The sequence below is a fragment of the Carettochelys insculpta genome, chromosome 2 (genome assembly GCF_033958435.1).
Source record: "Carettochelys insculpta isolate YL-2023 chromosome 2, ASM3395843v1, whole genome shotgun sequence".
NCBI classification, from domain to species: Eukaryota; Metazoa; Chordata; order Testudines; family Carettochelyidae; genus Carettochelys; species Carettochelys insculpta.
The window spans coordinates 213,634,884-213,651,348 of record NC_134138.1 but is presented as its reverse complement, the minus strand read 5'-3'; the positions used below and the strand labels follow the sequence as shown (position 1 = coordinate 213,651,348).

At 44.4% G+C, this 16,465-nt stretch overlaps 1 protein-coding gene across 2 annotated transcripts in view; it reads right to left on the bottom strand.

The window, feature by feature from the left end:
* Positions 1-8,545, bottom strand: part of SCRN1 (secernin 1) — a 74,094-nt gene extending 65,549 nt beyond the window's left edge. For both annotated transcript variants that reach the window (XM_074984558.1, XM_074984559.1), the window contains exon 1: positions 8,412-8,545. The gene's annotated coding sequence lies outside the window, so the exon portion shown is untranslated. The remainder of the gene's footprint in view (positions 1-8,411) is intronic.
* Positions 8,546-16,465: the final 7,920 nt, after the last annotated feature.

Genomic DNA, 16,465 nt, shown 5'->3' with positions numbered 1-16,465 from the left:
GGGGACAGAACACATGCAGGCTGGTGCTATGCACTCCCCGCCACACACACCTGCAGCCAGGACCCTCACCCTCCACAGCCATGAGTCCCCCTCAACCCATCCACCCGCTGCCTGCCTAGGAAGTGCTGCACAAAACTCATTTGAGCTGATGAGCAGAAGGGAAGGCCCAAGGAAAGATGGAGATCAGGCTTGCAGGGCTGGGATGAACAGAGACTACCAAAACCAGAGTCTTGAGAGGAAGAGCAGGGACAAGCAAGGATAGGAGAAGACCCTTAGTATGTCTTAGCTGAGACCATATGAGCTAGTCCAGGGGTGAGCAAATCCCGGCATGGGTGCCAAGAGCGGCTCGTGAGCCGATTTTCATCAGCATGTGAGGTGGGAGCTCAGCCACATAACAGGCAGGAGAAAGAATTTAACATTGGAGTTACGACTTGGCAGTCAATGTAGACAACGTGTATGTTAGCTTGTCGTCAGTAAAACCCTGCAGAAATAAAACATTAATGCTGTCTCCTGATTCTGGTTAATAACATTACAGCTTGTCCCTGTCGTAACTAATTTAATATTTATTAGCATAACTTGACTCCATTTGTTTTAGCACTACCTAAAGTTCTAGTGAAAGAGCAAATAGTTGCATTCACCATTCTCTGCTGTGCACTATAAAATCTGCAGTAAGACTACACTTCTCTTGCATGCTCTGTTAACTGTCGTTAATACCTCACGCGTGGCAGCAGAGATCATCTTGAAGTTACTGACAGAGTAAGCAGGTGGAGCCCGACAGTGTCCACGACACTGATAGAGGCAACCTGTTTCATTTGGCACTCAAAGAGCTGCTGTACGGGGTAGGGAAATGCAGGTGTGGAATGAAGAACAGTGGCCACAGAACTTGGGATGCATAAAGCAACCTTCCTGCAGCTGTGTGTTGTGCTGGCCCCCAACCTGCGGCTCAAGGAAACCAGAATGAGAGCTGTCCTCTTGGTAGAGGAATGTGTGGAAGCTGGCAACTCCTGATTGCTACTGGTTTGTTGCAAATGAGTTTGGAGTGGGGAAGCCTACCATTGGAGCTGTACTGGTACAAGTGTGCATGGCAATAAATCACATTCTGTTATGGAGGAACGTGATTCTGGGAAATGTGTATGACACAGTGGCTGACTTTGCAGATGGGATTTTCCAGCTGTAGCGGGGCCCAAAGATGGCACACACCTTTCAATTTTAACGCCAGTCAACCCTGTCAATGGGATGGCATGAAGTGAAGATTTGGATCTTCCCCCTCCATATCCTATAACAGCAAGGCCAAGTCTCATAAATAAGACTCTCCAAATCTCATCTTGAGAACAAGGGGGAAAAAAAAAGGGACCAGAGGTATCACAGAACTTAAAGGAGTACACTCTTCAACTACCAGAAATTGTTATACCAAGGGCTATATTTATGGCACAAACAGTATACTATGCTGCAACTTCTCTAACTAGAAAAGGATTGTTACTAGCTACCTTACATATAACATACAAGCAGCTGAGGTCACCTACACTGTTATTAGTGTTTAGTGAGAGGAAATTGGAGACAGGATTTGCATTTTCTGAGTTAGGTTTCTGAGCTCTGGAATTTGCCTCTTCCCGGACAGGCAAGACTAGGTAAACTGACATTCAAGGCATACCACAAAGCCTGTTGTCTTGGGGTTTTCTGTGCTGAAGAGAAAACAGGATCAACTTTGCTGAGATGGGGAAAGTTAATTGAGGGCTTTGTAATAATTCAAACAATTTTTTGCATGTACCTGGAATAGAAATCTATTTCCATAGCTTTAACATTAGTGTATATATTTTACATATTAGCTGTGTCTACACGTACCCCAAACTTCGAAATGGCCATGCAAATGGCCATTTCGAAGTTTACTAATGAAGCGCTGAAATGCATATTCGGCGCTTCATCAGCATGCGGGCGGCAGCAGCGCTTCGAAATTGACGAGCCTTGCCGCCGCGCGGCGCGTCCAGACGGGGCTCCTTTTCGAAAGCACGCCACCTACTTCGAAGTCCCCTTATTCTCGTGGGAATAAGGGGACTTCGAAGTAGGTGGCGTGCTTTCGAAAAGGAGCCCCGTCTGGACGCGCCGCGCGGCGGCAAGGCTCGTCAATTTCGAAGCGCCGCTGCCGCCCGCATGCTAATGAAGCGCTGAATATGCATTTCAGCGCTTCATTAATAAACTTCGAAATGGCCATTTGCATGGTCATTTCGAAGTTTGGGGCACGTGTAGACGTAGCCATTCTGAGACATCAATCTCATTTACAAGTCTAGCAGTGTCTTCACAATACTTGTATGTGCAAATTATTAAAGATACATGAACATTATATTCCACAGAAGAGGAAACCAATGATCCAAAATGCAAATAATAAAAGCAAGATTCATTCAACACCAGGGATGGAACAAAGAAGAGAATCCAATATGCAAGCCACAAAGAGATAATTGTTCACAACTTGAAACACTGGAAGGTTTTCAAAATTGAAAAAAGATAAATAAATACAGGATGAACCTCTCTAGTACTGCACACTCTCATCTGGCAACATCCATAATCTGGCATGATTATAGTTAGCCGGACAACCACTTAGCATGGGTGTGGCCAAGTTTCCCATGTTCCCAGGTTTACAGCCACCAGTACTGGCTCTGTGTTCTGTGCTGTTATTTAGCTGTAATTTACCCAGAAATGTCTTCTAAGAGCCCAGTAAGCAGTGGAAGAATTGGTAAGGTGCTAGACTATATTGACCTCTGAGATCCAGCAAGTTCTCTCATCCGGCACCAGTCAGGTCCCGAAGGCGCCACACTAGAGAGGTTCAACCTGCATATGCAGTGTTATGCTTCCAGCCCTGCATGAATGGATCCTCATCAGTCAGAATCAACATGCATTCAACCCACGGTCAACTAGCCATCACATGGGTATACACAGCCAAACCAGACCCACAACAGGAAGCCATCTCATAAGGTCTAGCAATGGGGGAAAGGATGGAGCTTGTGAGGAAGGGCAACAGCAGTGTCTTGCCTAACAACAGGATGGAGATGGGGGGCACTGCACTGAGGCCCCATCTGCTTCAATCACTGGGGGGTGAGCCCCACTGCCCAGGAGTCAGCAGGCTGGGAGCACAGGCCATGCTGCCAGTCTGGGCCACTGTGGGGCTGCAGGCACCACCTGAGGGGCCAGAATTCCTGGACAGCCCTAATTCCACCCTCCTGCCTGACCTCTGGCCCTGCGTGCACTGTACCCTCAGCCTGCCCAAGCTGGACACCGCAGAATGGGTGCCACCAGTGAGTAGAGGCCTGAACAGATGTGTGCACAACTACTCACTGATTGCCTACTGATTTGAAATGAACATCTGTGGATCTGCAAAGCTCTAGTTATGGTGTGACTATACTGGAGGAAGGAGGAGGATCTGCAGTAAACAATCTTATATGTGCAGAAAATGGGTAAGGGGAGAGTGGTCTTGGGGACAACGTACAAGACTTGGTATCACATCTAAAGTCTCACCCAGGCTAGCCACTATGGAGCTGCTTGACTGACTCGCTTATCCCATGCAATGGCAAGGTGATACCCACCCACCACTCAAGAGGGCTGAGGATTATTGCTTCCACCTTGGTTAGAAACTTAAGCATGAGCATCCTCCTATATAAGTACAAGCTAATCTAGTCTCACTGCTTTAATTATTGCTGCATTAAAGATTCTAAACGCTACTTCTCCCTCCCAACATCTGCTTCTTGATATTCCACCAGCGGTTCAAACCGAGCATGTCAAAAACTGAAGTCCACTAGGTGGCTTGCACCCTGAAGAAGAGGAGACTCAGTAGCTGAAGTCTTTTGGCTCAGTATGCATTATATTCTGCACATTCAGACAAACTGTGTCTTTTCCCCATAGGTGTTCTGCTGTTCATTATGCAGAGTGTATAAAAATTTAGGTCCTATTTTCTGGTCTCCAGAAGTATCACTTTGAAATTTTGCATAGTAGAGGCCAGAAGTAAAACGTTCAGCTTTGCAGTGAACAAATGGCAAATGTTGCATAATATTCATGAAGGTGAAAATTCCCCGTGCACACAGCCAGCACATGATCTAGGAACCACTTAAAGGAATGGTCAGCCATGGACCCAGTGTGCAAAGCACTTTTTTTTTAAAACTTAATTATTACTTAAGAACAGGACGTTGACAATTACACACATTAAAAGAGTCTGAGTAAATATTTAACAATTGAATTAATCAAATGGATTTTTTTTGGCCAGTCCCAGGCTGCAGATGCAATACACAAGTGTTACAATGTATTTAACTATAAGCCAGGGAATGGCCTGCCTCCCCAGGCCGCTAGGCAAGGGAAGGGAAGAGCAGCGCCATGCTTCCAAAGAGGAAAGGCCTGGGCTGGAAGGGGAAGGCCAGGGCAGCTGGCCCTCAGCACCACCCAGACCACACCCCACACTCTCAGCACCATCCGGAGTGTCCACCTGGGCCTCTGGCAGTGAGTTAAAGCATTCAGAGCTCTGGCCGCTGCTGGTACTACAGAAGCAGCAGCCACGTGCAGGAGCCCTTGGGCCCTTAAAACAGCTTGGCCTCAGGGCACTTGCCCCCTTTCCCTCCCGCATAGGCATAAACCAACAATCATTTATATACCAACAACTAACTACCTTTGTCATCTTTTGGTTTAGCACATCATATCCTGTCATTACAGCAAGCAATGGTGCAGTGCTGGTGAGTCAGATGTCTTTTCATATCATTATGTGGTGAAAAATGGATTGATACCAATTGCTAAAAGATGATGGTGTTCAGAAATGAAAGGCAGCTACTGAAACAGATAAAGATGACAGAGGGGAAAAAAAACAGAAAATCCAAAGTGCATTTGGATCTTGGTCTTATTTCTGTTCCAGCTAACGGAGAAATTAGGCCTCAGTGTGTAATGTGTGCAGCAACTTCAGCAAACAATAGCCTGAAAGCAGTAACATTAAGAAGCCATTTAGAAACAAAACATGGTGTGATAGGCAAGAACAGAGGGGTTTTTAAAATGAAAGCTACAAGTTATTAAACAAAAATATAATGAAAAATGTGCTTTAAAAGCATCATGTCAAGTTGCATACCACATTACCAAAATGAACAAGCCTTACACAATTGGGGAAAAATTGATTCTCTGAGATCAGATGGATATTGGAAGGACAATGCTTCGAGGCAGTGTGGCAGAGAAGTTAAAAACAATCCCTCTATCAGACAACATGGCAAGTTGCTGAATCTCTGATACGTCAGAAAATATCAACGCACATCTGATCTCTTGATTCCAATCACTTTATTTGCAATCCAACTGGATGAAGCAATGGATATATCAGGAGAAGTTCACTTAATTGTTTATGTTTGGTATTCTCACAAAGCATTAACATTGGAAGTTTTTGTTTTGCACTGCAAGCCAAATTAAAATGCATGCAATTGGATCTGAGTTGTTCAATTATGAAAAGTTAGAAAGTCCTTGAGAATGTTAAAATGGGAATCCTATGTGGGAATCTGCACAGATGGAGCTCCTTCTATGTCTGGTATACACATCTGCATCAGATCCACAGCAGCAAGCCTGAAGGCCAATGCATTTGCATTTGATATACCATAAAGCTGTTGTAACGTGAAGGAAGGATCAAGAACTTAGTGATATTCTGAGTTCTGCTATTAAAACTGAACTTTAATCAAGACACAGCCCCCAAAAAAGAATGTGTCTTGGCAATATTCTGCACAGAAACATTTGTTGATTAACAACCAAGTCTCCTGGCTATTCAGGAGAAAGTATTGCAATGTTTTTATGAACTGAGAAACAATGGACTTTTCCCAATAGATCTGAACTTCAGAAAAGCAGACACATTGTGTGATCCCTGCTGACTTATGCTTTTGGCTTACCTTGCTGGTATTTTTGACAAACTGAATACCCTAAATGTCTCTTTCCAAGGAACAGAAAGTACTATTTTTGACATGCACTATAAGAGACCAGGATTCAAGAGAAAGATAGATCTCTGGAAAACAAATGTCACAACCTATTTAAGTGTTCCATTCCCATGATTAACTGATGCTATCAATAAAATACAGGTAGGTATATCAATTCTGCAACAAGTGTAGGCAGTCAACTTTCCTCTGAATATCTAGGTTCACCAGCTGTTTTCATAGAGTTCAAGAGTAAATATTAAAAAAAGCCATGCCATGTTTTATCAGAAAAAAATATTGCCCTTCAAAACACAAACACAAAACAAGCTCATAACAATTAAGCAAATCCATTTACAGTTTATCTGATTTTCTTTTTTTGCAACTTGTTTCTCAATTTTCCAGTTGTAAAGGGCAGCTTTGGGACCTTAACTGCTTGGCAAATTTTATCTATGTTAGAAGTTTTACAAGGGATTGAATTAAGTTATCTCCAGGTTCAGATGCTCTGAAATCAATTAATACCTTGTTTTCAATGGGAGAAAGCTCAAGCCCGTTCAAATACTTGGTTTTGTTGTGGCTTGGTATCTTCTGAGTGTAGCTATTTGTTGTTCAGTTACATTTTAAAATTCGAATTAAGAGGAAATAACAAAGGAATCATTATCCACATCATGTGCCCTGATGACTGTCAGGAGTTAGTTAACCCTATTGTCATAGCTTTATAACAAAAGATTGATGGGGTTATTACAGTTTCTGATACTGTTCTGATTTGTTAGTTAATAAACAGATTTATTCATTATATTTTCCTATTTGAGTTTGTTACAATAGAATTACTTCTCTCCTCTCAAACCTAATGCAAACATTAATTTTGGCATGACTGTTCATGTGAATGAAGTTACACTTTTTCATATTTTTAAGATCAGGGCCTTTAACATCTCACCTTCTTCGGGCACCTAGCTGTTGTCCTCTTTAGCTGTTACTAGAACTTGCTATGCTTTTGAATTATGAATATAAATAATGGAACACAACCCATTTTGTAAGAACACTACCCAAATCAGTACATTGTCAATATAGGCCCCAATGCTGAAGATGCTTACAAACATAAATAAATTTACTCACTGGACTACCCCTACAAGCAAAATTAAGGCTTCCCAGGATTTCAAGGTGACTGTAAGGTTCCATTTTAAAAATAAAGAGCACCTTAAACCTCTTCTCGGCTCTTAATTTTTTTTTTCCCTCAAAGAAAATGATCAGAGATTCCTTTTTTATATTAGGGACAAGGAAAAAACTTACTGATGTCAGTTTCAAAATTGTGTCATTTGAGACCTTTACCTCATATCTTTACTCTTCAGATTGTGCCAGTTAAGAACAAACAATAAAAAGCAACTTATTTGAGTTCAGGCACTGTGGATTAGAAAAAAAAAATATTTTTAGCAGTAAAAAGTGCTTTAGTGTCACCATAAGTCATCCACAAAGGCTGCATGAATAGAAGGTGTACAATGCCTTTCTTCAGACACGCTACTATGTTTCAGAAATTAAAACCTGCAAAAACATTGCCTGACAAAGCATAATGAAATGACCCATTTGTTCTGTGTAATCTGAACAAAACACCCCTCAATCACCCCACGAAGCATTAGCGTGGGACTCCCTGGCATCCTGTGCTCTTAACACAAAATCACTTCTGTAGAGGAGATTTAAAGGAGACAGAATGAGGTTCAGAACACACATACAGGAGGTAGCCATATTATGCTGCACTCTACATCGTCAACAAGGCTTAACCCTCGTCACTCAAAAAATTGGAGCTTGTGGTCATATTAAGGACCCCAATGGACAAGATTGTTCTGACACCATGGAAGCAGTTGAATGGTAAATTTCTCAGGGATGCTGAGCCACAAACAACCGCGCTGGAACTTGAGAGGCTCTAACCATAGAGCCAAATGTATCTGGACACACATGATGATGTGCCTGGGCAAGGCTAGCTACACCCCGCACCTCTTTAGCTACAGGGTCACACAGGAATTACCGTTCACCTGGCTAGGCTGACCCGCCTAGCCCTGCAGAGATGCACCGGCTAAGCTGGCTAACTCCCTATCTTTCCCACATCCTCTACCCCCGAGGGTTTCACCCGCCTCCTTGGCTATAGGGCGCGCACGCTCTGGCTAAGGTCCCCCGCGAAGGGGGTCTGAAATCGCCTCGGGGGTTGCAAATGGGCACAGGTTGGAAAGCCCCGCTCCAGCCCCCAGGCTTCGCAGAGTCGCCCCCCACGCAGGGCGGGAGCTCTCCAGCTGCGCCCGCTGCTGAAGACGGCCACAAGTCGAGGCCAGCTCAGCGCCCCGCCCCATGCCACCCCCCGTCTCCGGGGTGCAGCGGACCGGCGCGCCCAGGGCTGGCACAGCCCGAGGGACGGGCGCAAAGGGGGCGTCTGCGGCACGGCTGGCGCCGGCCGCTCCCCGGCTCGGCCTGCCCTTCCCGCGGCAGAGCAGCTGCTGCCGAGGCCGGGCCTCTCACCTGCCAGGCGCGCGAGCTGCGCTCCAGCTGTCCCGGGCTTTGCTGCAGTGGGAGCCGCGAGGGCGGCGGCACCTCTCCAGCTACCAGCGGGGCTGCGGCTCACGCGAGCAGCCAGCCAGGAGCCACGCCCGCCGTGCGCCGTGCGCCGCCAGGCTCCCCAGCCGGGGGCGGGGCAGGCGGGGAGGCGGAGCTGGCTGGGGGCGCTGCTGCAGGCTGCTAGTGGGGGCCGGCCTGGGCGGGTGGGTGCTTGCGCCAGGCCATGGGCCAGAAGCCGTCAGCACACAGGACGAGCTGAGGGGGGCGGGGGAGGGCGAACCCCTGCAGGAGGCGCTGCGTAGCCATGAGTGTCCTTCAGCCCCCTGCAGCCGGCCCCTGACTAGCTACAACCCCTCCCTCTTGAGCTGTAGTGTCACACACGAGCTACAGTTCATCCGGCTAGTTTGACCCACCTAGCCCTGCAGGGGTGCACCGGCTGGGCGGGCTGACTTCCAGTCGCTCTGATGAGGGCAAGGGAAGATCCAAGGAAAGACAGAGCGCAGGACTAGGGTGAACAGAGAACATCAAAAGCCCCAGCCTTGAGGGGAGAAGCAGAGACAAGCGGAGAAGGGACTGGCAGAGTTGGAGAAGTAGCATAGGACATAGGTAGTAGAGGAGAAGCCCTGTCTGAGCTAGTCTGTAGCTTCACAAATAACAAGCAGTCCTGTGTCACCTTAGAGACTGTAGAGTGAATCTCTCTAGTCCAGTTGAGGACAAGAGAATTTGCTGGACCATGGAAGGTCAATATTGCCTAGCAGCATTACTAGCACTTCCACGGCTTCCTCAGCTCTCAGAAGACAAATAGAGCTAAATAACAGCACAGAACACTGAGAGCCAGGACTGGTGGCTGTAAACAACTTTTATGGAACCACAGACAACATGGCCACATCTATGATAAGTGGTTGTCCAGCTAACTATAATAATGCCAGATTATAGATGTTGCCAGATGAGAGACTGCCAGACTAGAAGGGTTCAACCTGTAACAAATTTATTAGGTCATGAGCTTTCTGGGTAAAACCAACTTCTGCGGAGAATCAGAGAATCAGTTTATTGACTCCTATGTCAAAAGAAAAATCTGAAAGAAAAACAATATATGCTATCTCTGAAACTATGCTCTCTAGAATTAACTTTCTCCTAGCATCCAGTCCACAGAAAGAGGTTATCCAGATTTGTGCATCTGGACAATTTAAACATTTTTTGGCAGATAACAGCAGTTTTAGACACAGCCTCAATGAATTACTGCTGTCCAACTGCAAGGGGTGCATGCAATAAATTTGCCATTCTCAGGCTGGTTCCAAGTGAGTAAATGTCCACATCACAGGAAATGCCCTCAAAATTTGCAGTCTTGGGGAGCCTCAGCAGCCCAGAATAAGAGCTAAGTGTGGTTTTGATTGAATTATTCTCTCACCCAAAAAAGTGGTTCTTTCAGAACAGAGTTGAGCCACATTGGCAAAACAGGTTATGGAGCCTGGATACAAGCAACAGTACTTTATGACAAGTATCAGAGGGACAGCCGTGTTATACTGTATCCACAAAATAGAGAAGTCCTGTGGCACCTTAAAGGCTAACACATTTATTTGAGCCTAACACACTTTGGTGGGCAAAAACACACTTTGTCAGATGCAATGAAGTCTTCATCTGACAAATGGGATTTTGACCATGAAAGCTTATGCCCAAATAATCTGGTTGTCTTTAAGGTTCCACAAGACTCCTCATTGTTGTTAGATTCTATCCAGAATATATATAACTCTTTAATGGTTCTCTTTGTATGACATTTGTAGCTAGATCTGTGTCAATCAGCATGGTTGAGTGGCTGGAGCAAGATACCACAGTTACAAGAAAAAGCATCAATTTCAAAGTTCACCACTCCCCATGTGTGGCAAACGGGACGCCGTGGTGTGATGATTCCTGGGCTCTGCAGCCTCATGTGGCTCTTGGAGGCTTTAAATGTGGCTCTTCAGAGCTGCACATGTGGCGTTCCCTAAGCTTGCTCGCGCTTGTACCCTACCTATGGCTCCGGCCCCAGCGCAGCTCCTCCCCAGCTCTAGTGCTGCGGTTCCAGAGGCCCCAGCACCCCCCGCACACACACACAGCATGGCTACCGCAACCACTGCTCCAGCAGCCACAACATGGCTTCAGTGGCCATGGCGCTAGCGGCTCCTGCAGTTGCTGGCATTCACTTGGGAGGGGGAGTTGGGGGTACCTGGAGAAGGGGGAGGGCATTCAGTTAGAGCTGGGGGGGCTGGGGGTACCTGGCTCTAAGGGAGGGGGAGGGCATTTATTTAGCACAGGGGTGGGGGCTGTGCAAGGACAAAAACCACAAGTGTGACTATCGTTGAATTACTGTTGGACTCCACTGGTCATAAGGTTGGTCTTTGCCTTTGGGTAAATCATGTAACCTCCCTGTAAATCAGTTACTTCATGTATATAATCTGTGGAGGATTTTGTGGAAATAGTATGGCTTTTTGAGATCTTCTGGTGAAAGGTGCTCTATATAAATAAGGTAAACTGTACAGATCTGTGTATTTGTCTTTATTAAAATGTCAGTAAAATGTATGGACATACAAAAACATTTTACAGTTTTGCTTCAAGAGATGAGAGGTGAAAGGAAGAGGAAGGTGAGAAAGAATAACCATATTTGGAGAGGGAAATTTCCTTTCATCTGTGAATGGAAAAGGGCAAAAAAACAGATACAACAACAACCAGCTATCTCCTTATTTGTACCCATCTCTTGCCCTCATTTGAGTCAGAACAGTCCCTATGCTAATTACTATTCACTGTGGCTGTGTCTACACTAGCCCCTTCCTTTAGGAAGGGGCATGGAAATGAGCAAGGTTGGAAGATGTTATTGAGGCACTGCCATGAATATGCAGTGCCTCATTAGCATAATGGCAGCTGTGGCAATGCAAAAGTGCTGCTTTCAAATTGTGCACTACCTGTGGAGACAGGGGCCTTTTGAAAGGACCCCTAGTCTTTGGAAGCCCCTTCTTCCTAACACCAGATAGGAAGAAGGGGTTTTTGAAGACTGGGGGGGGTCCTTTTGAAAGGCCCCCATCTCCATGGGCAGCGCACAATTCGAACACAGTACTTTCATATCACTGTGGCTGCAATTATGCTAATGAGACACTGCATATTCATGACAGCACATCATTAGCATCTTAGGACCTCGCTCGTTATCATGCCCCTTCCAAAAGGAAGGGACTAGTGTAGACACAGCTTATGCCTCTGGTGTTTAGGGATGTCCTTTAGTAGTTATCTAAACATTAAGGGCAATAGTAGTTGAAGCCCAAAATATACTTAGTAGACCTATCGAAAAGAAAATCACAGATTTATTTGATTCATTAGCAGACATAGTCAGAAGGGAGCTGTGAGTGCAATTTGAGGGAGTAGGCATCTTCTATTTCTCATGAATCCACAAAAAGAAAGAAAAGGATTCTATTATGAGGAAGAGCAGGTTAGTCCAGTGTTTGAAGTGATACCCCAAAAATCTAAAGTGCATATTTTTAATGTAGGTCTTGGGATCTTTTGCCCAGTAATTATCTGATGGGTCCAAGAGGAAAGCAAAATCAAAAGCCATAATGTATCTTGCCAAATTTTGCAAATATTGCAGATATGAGAAAAATTTCTTCCCATCCCTCTTATTTATCCCCGTTGGTCATGAGATGGTTAGTTTTTAACTTATGAGGGGGGAAAAGGAATGGTGGCTAAGATGCTAAAATACACAGGATATAGGCTGCTTGGTTTATGCAACTTGCTAATGAGTAAAACATTCAAAATGACAACAAAATGCAGCAGAAACAATCTCGCAAATTATACAGCAACTTAAAATAGTCCAAGAGGTTTGATAAGGGCTTGCATTCCTTTCATTTACAATGCCAAGTTTGTCCAAGAACTAACATGAACTTGAAGATTTATAGAAATGCATGAATATCGTCTCCTAATTCAAATGCTAGAATGTTAGATATAGTGCATTGTCCACATTTTCCAATGCAGTCTTGACTTTATGGATGTGCATATTCATGTGGGAAGATCCACATTACGCAAAAGCAATAAGCAATATTTTCAGCTCGTTTAAATCAACACAGTTCTGTTGGCCTCTGTGTTGTATGAGAATGCAGCATAGGACTGAAGGAGAGCAATGCAACTGTGCCAATTTAAACATGCTGAGAAGCTAGCTCACCATTTGTAAATATTAGAAATATATCGGTGAATACTTTTCAGACTTGCACTGGAGATACCAGTATTCATGGAAACACAATGTAGAGATGTTAAATACAGAAGAATCCAAGGCAGATTTTCAGTGTCCACTTCTTCATGTATACCAACAATTCAGAGTATTCAGGATTGAAATTATATTCATGAAACTAGCAGGGTGACAAAAAGATGTAATGCTTTTGCTAAGGTTACCAGGCTTTGTCTTTTTTTTTTAACTGAGAAATGTGCCAAGATATATTTTAGCTAAATGCATGTGTAATGACTACATTTTGTTTGTAGTTCTTTATCTAGTCAAACCATTCCCTCTAGTGGAATACTGATTCAAAGATCTAGAAAGCTGATGATCTGGAAATGTGGGTGATGCAAAGTCATTTGGTGGCTTTAACCAACAGCCACAAATTGTAACATTAAGCCTCTAACAGTAAATCTGTTCTTTAAACTGTAAGAATTCTGACTATATCTAGATTAGAGGGATTTGTCTACAGAAGTTTTTGTCGGAAGATATCTTCTGACAAGACTTATGTCAACAGATTGCAGCCAAACTGCTCAATCGATCTCAAGAACGATGTGCTCTGTTGACGGAGAGTGGCTGGACTTCCCAGCCACTCTATCAGCAACATGGCCAGCTGGAAGCACAGCAGACAGGGCTTCCCGGTGTCCCAGAATCCCTGTCTGTTGACAGAAGGTTCCCCGGGAACATCCAGACTGGTTTTCTGCCGACCGAGTTGTTATTCCTCACGGGGAGCAGGGTACACATGGCAAGAAAAGTGCTGTGTTCCGTGACTTACTGTCAACGGAACACCTTAGGAATCTGGATGCTCCACGTGTTTTGCCTCTATGTTTAGTGCAGTATGAACTAGAATTTCCAGAAATGATGAACAGATGTAAGGCACTGAGCACCTTTGAAAAGACCACTCTGCAAGTCTGTAGGATGGCAGTAGTGCCACAGGTTAATAAACTCAATTGATTTCATGTAACAGAACAGAGAATTAGACAAAAAGAGAATTACCTGTATTTGCTTTTGACTTACTCTTGTGAGATTGGAGTATTACAATTACATTTCCCACACACAACATGGGCTCATACATGCGGGCTGGCAGGAGCCATGTTTCAAATCAGGTATTATACTAAGATGGAACCTGCTGTGTTTGATTTTTTTAGCAGAATAACAAAAAATAGGAAATAACCTTAGCTGTATTTGTAGTCCCTTTATCCAATTATACCACTGAAGAACAGTCAATTTAAATGCAAACAGCTGCAGCTGCATGTGAGATGTCATTGTACACACAATAGCAGGCTTAGATGCTAATATCTTACTCATGCGCCATAGGAACGTAATTCATTTTACTATGATCTAAAGTGACAGAACACAACTGTTCAGCCAATGTCATTGTGAAAGTGAAGCACAGCAAGCCACAACTGCAAAAATTATTCCAGTGCAGTGACAATAAATGTGTCATAGCAAACGGGACACAACATTGAAGCGCATGACCAAGCTTCTCTAGCTTCTGTTCTGTTTCTTACAGAAGGCCTTTCATTCCAGGGAAACTCTCTTTCTTTACAGTCTGAAGGCATGCATCCATTTACCCATTGCTTGATTTTCATAATCTGCCTTGCCAAGTTTTCAGGCAAAGTTGTAAAGCTGTCTCTGTGACATCATATTAATTAACATAACAATAAATAATGATGTCACAAATGAGGTTTATTCCCCTGGCATCAAAAAATGTAGATTGCAAACTCTAGGTTTTATCTTACCATGTGTTTGTATTATGTCTGCTACTGTGGGCGCAATGCATTTAATAATAGTGAAGTTAGCCTGTGAGGCAGAAAGCCAAAATCCTGGTAAAAGTGCCACAATAGTGACAAAGGAAATCTAGAAAATGGCTGATGATAAGCTTTCATTTTTTTTAAATTCAAAATATGCCTATTACCATATTGCTGTTTATCTTAACTATACCAGTAAGGCTTCATGTATGGCTGCTAATATGAAGTTCCTTTTATTGAAATACTTTTGGCAGAGCCAATGACTATAAATGATATTTTATTTCCATTTGTAACAATGCACCGTAACCTGTGTGGTATAGTGCAAGCTAATGTGCATCCTAAATAGTAGTGGTAGGTTTCTTTGATGTCATGGTTAAATATGGAACATGGAGTTTCTCTTTACTTAGCATATTTATAAAAACATAGCAATGCTTGGAGCTAAAAGGTACATTACAGTTCAAGAACTCTTAAATGGTAAGAGCTAGGACCACCAATTTGGAATGCAGCTTCCTCTTATCATAACTTAGAGCAAGGTGAGGGTTTGGTTGTACCGGGATAATGGGATGTGCCTGGAATGTGGTTGTGTTGCATAACACAAAAGGGAGGGGGCTGCTAGCAGGGACAGTTATACTGTGTAATGTCCACAGGGGGTCAGCAAGCAGCCAGAGTTGGGGATCAGGAAACCTATAACCCATTAGCTCAACGGGGTGTGGGGTAGAGGTAAGTTTCCAATCTGCTGCCCAGGCAATGAGGTCCCTATTGCTGCCAGCACTGGGGATCTGCCCCTGCCACTGCAGCCCCTGCCACTGTCAGCCCCAGAAAACCACTGCTGCCTGCGCCCTTCCAAGCTCCCAGAGCTCTGCCCTGAGCCTCTTTTCACCCCCAAACCCTGACTCCCTGTTCCCCCACACTCCCAGCACCCTGCCCTAAAATGCTTCTCACCCACAAACCCTGACTCCTGCATTCCACACACACATCGGCCCTCTGCCATGGGCACCTCCTCACCCCCAAACCCTCATTCTTGCACACCCTTAGCCCCTGCCCTGAGCTCCTCCTCACCCTCAAGCCCTGACTCCTGCACCCCCGCAACGCACATCAACCCATTGCCTGGAGTCCTCCTCAGCCCCTCAACCCTGACTGTTGCATCCCCCACACCTCTTGCCCTGAGCATCTCCTTACCCTGCCCCCTGGCAGCCGTGATTCCGCAGCCCCTTACCCACATGCTCCTCACCCCTGAACCATGACTCCTGAACATCCCCGCCACACCGACTGCCTGCCCTGGATCCCTTAACCCCCAATCCTGACTCCTGCACCCCCCAAACCCTTAGCACCTCCTCAGCCTTCACCCCCTGTCCTGAACCCCTCCTTAAGGACCCAAGCAACACCAGGTAATTGCTAGTATCTAATATTAGTGTGCCATGTCTCTACAATCTGACCATAATTTGTTTTGAAAGCAAATCACAGCATATATAGTGAAAAAGATCAGGCTATAAGATGGATAGAAAATACCACTATGTGGTTTATCAGCCATCTCATACACTCCAAGCAGCACCCAGTCATGAGAGGGTCTAGTGTTCTGATTATTTACCACAGCAAACAGGCCTTCAGAGTATATTTTAAACTCATGCACATCTTTGCATCTATTTGACTATACAGCATAATTTATGCGCTGGTGGCTTGCCAAGGATGACATATTCCTACCAGTTTACTTGTTTGTTTGCACTAATGCCTCCATTATATAACTAATGTGATTTTTAAGTGATTTAGAATTTAAACTTGGGTTTTAAAAAGTGGCATGCAAAGTGATAAATCAAAAGTCAAGAAAATTGTTACTATTCTTAAACCATTTCCAGGTTATCATGATACAGAAATTAGTTAGGTGATGACTTGTTGTAAAATGCCTTCATATAATTCTGAAATAGTTTACATCTAAAATAAAATGCATACTTTGATCTAAACACTATTGATATGTTGGAAAAGTGTAAGTTAAAAATAGCCAAGATTGAGTCTTCCTGTCACAGACAGAAATTTCTTCATAT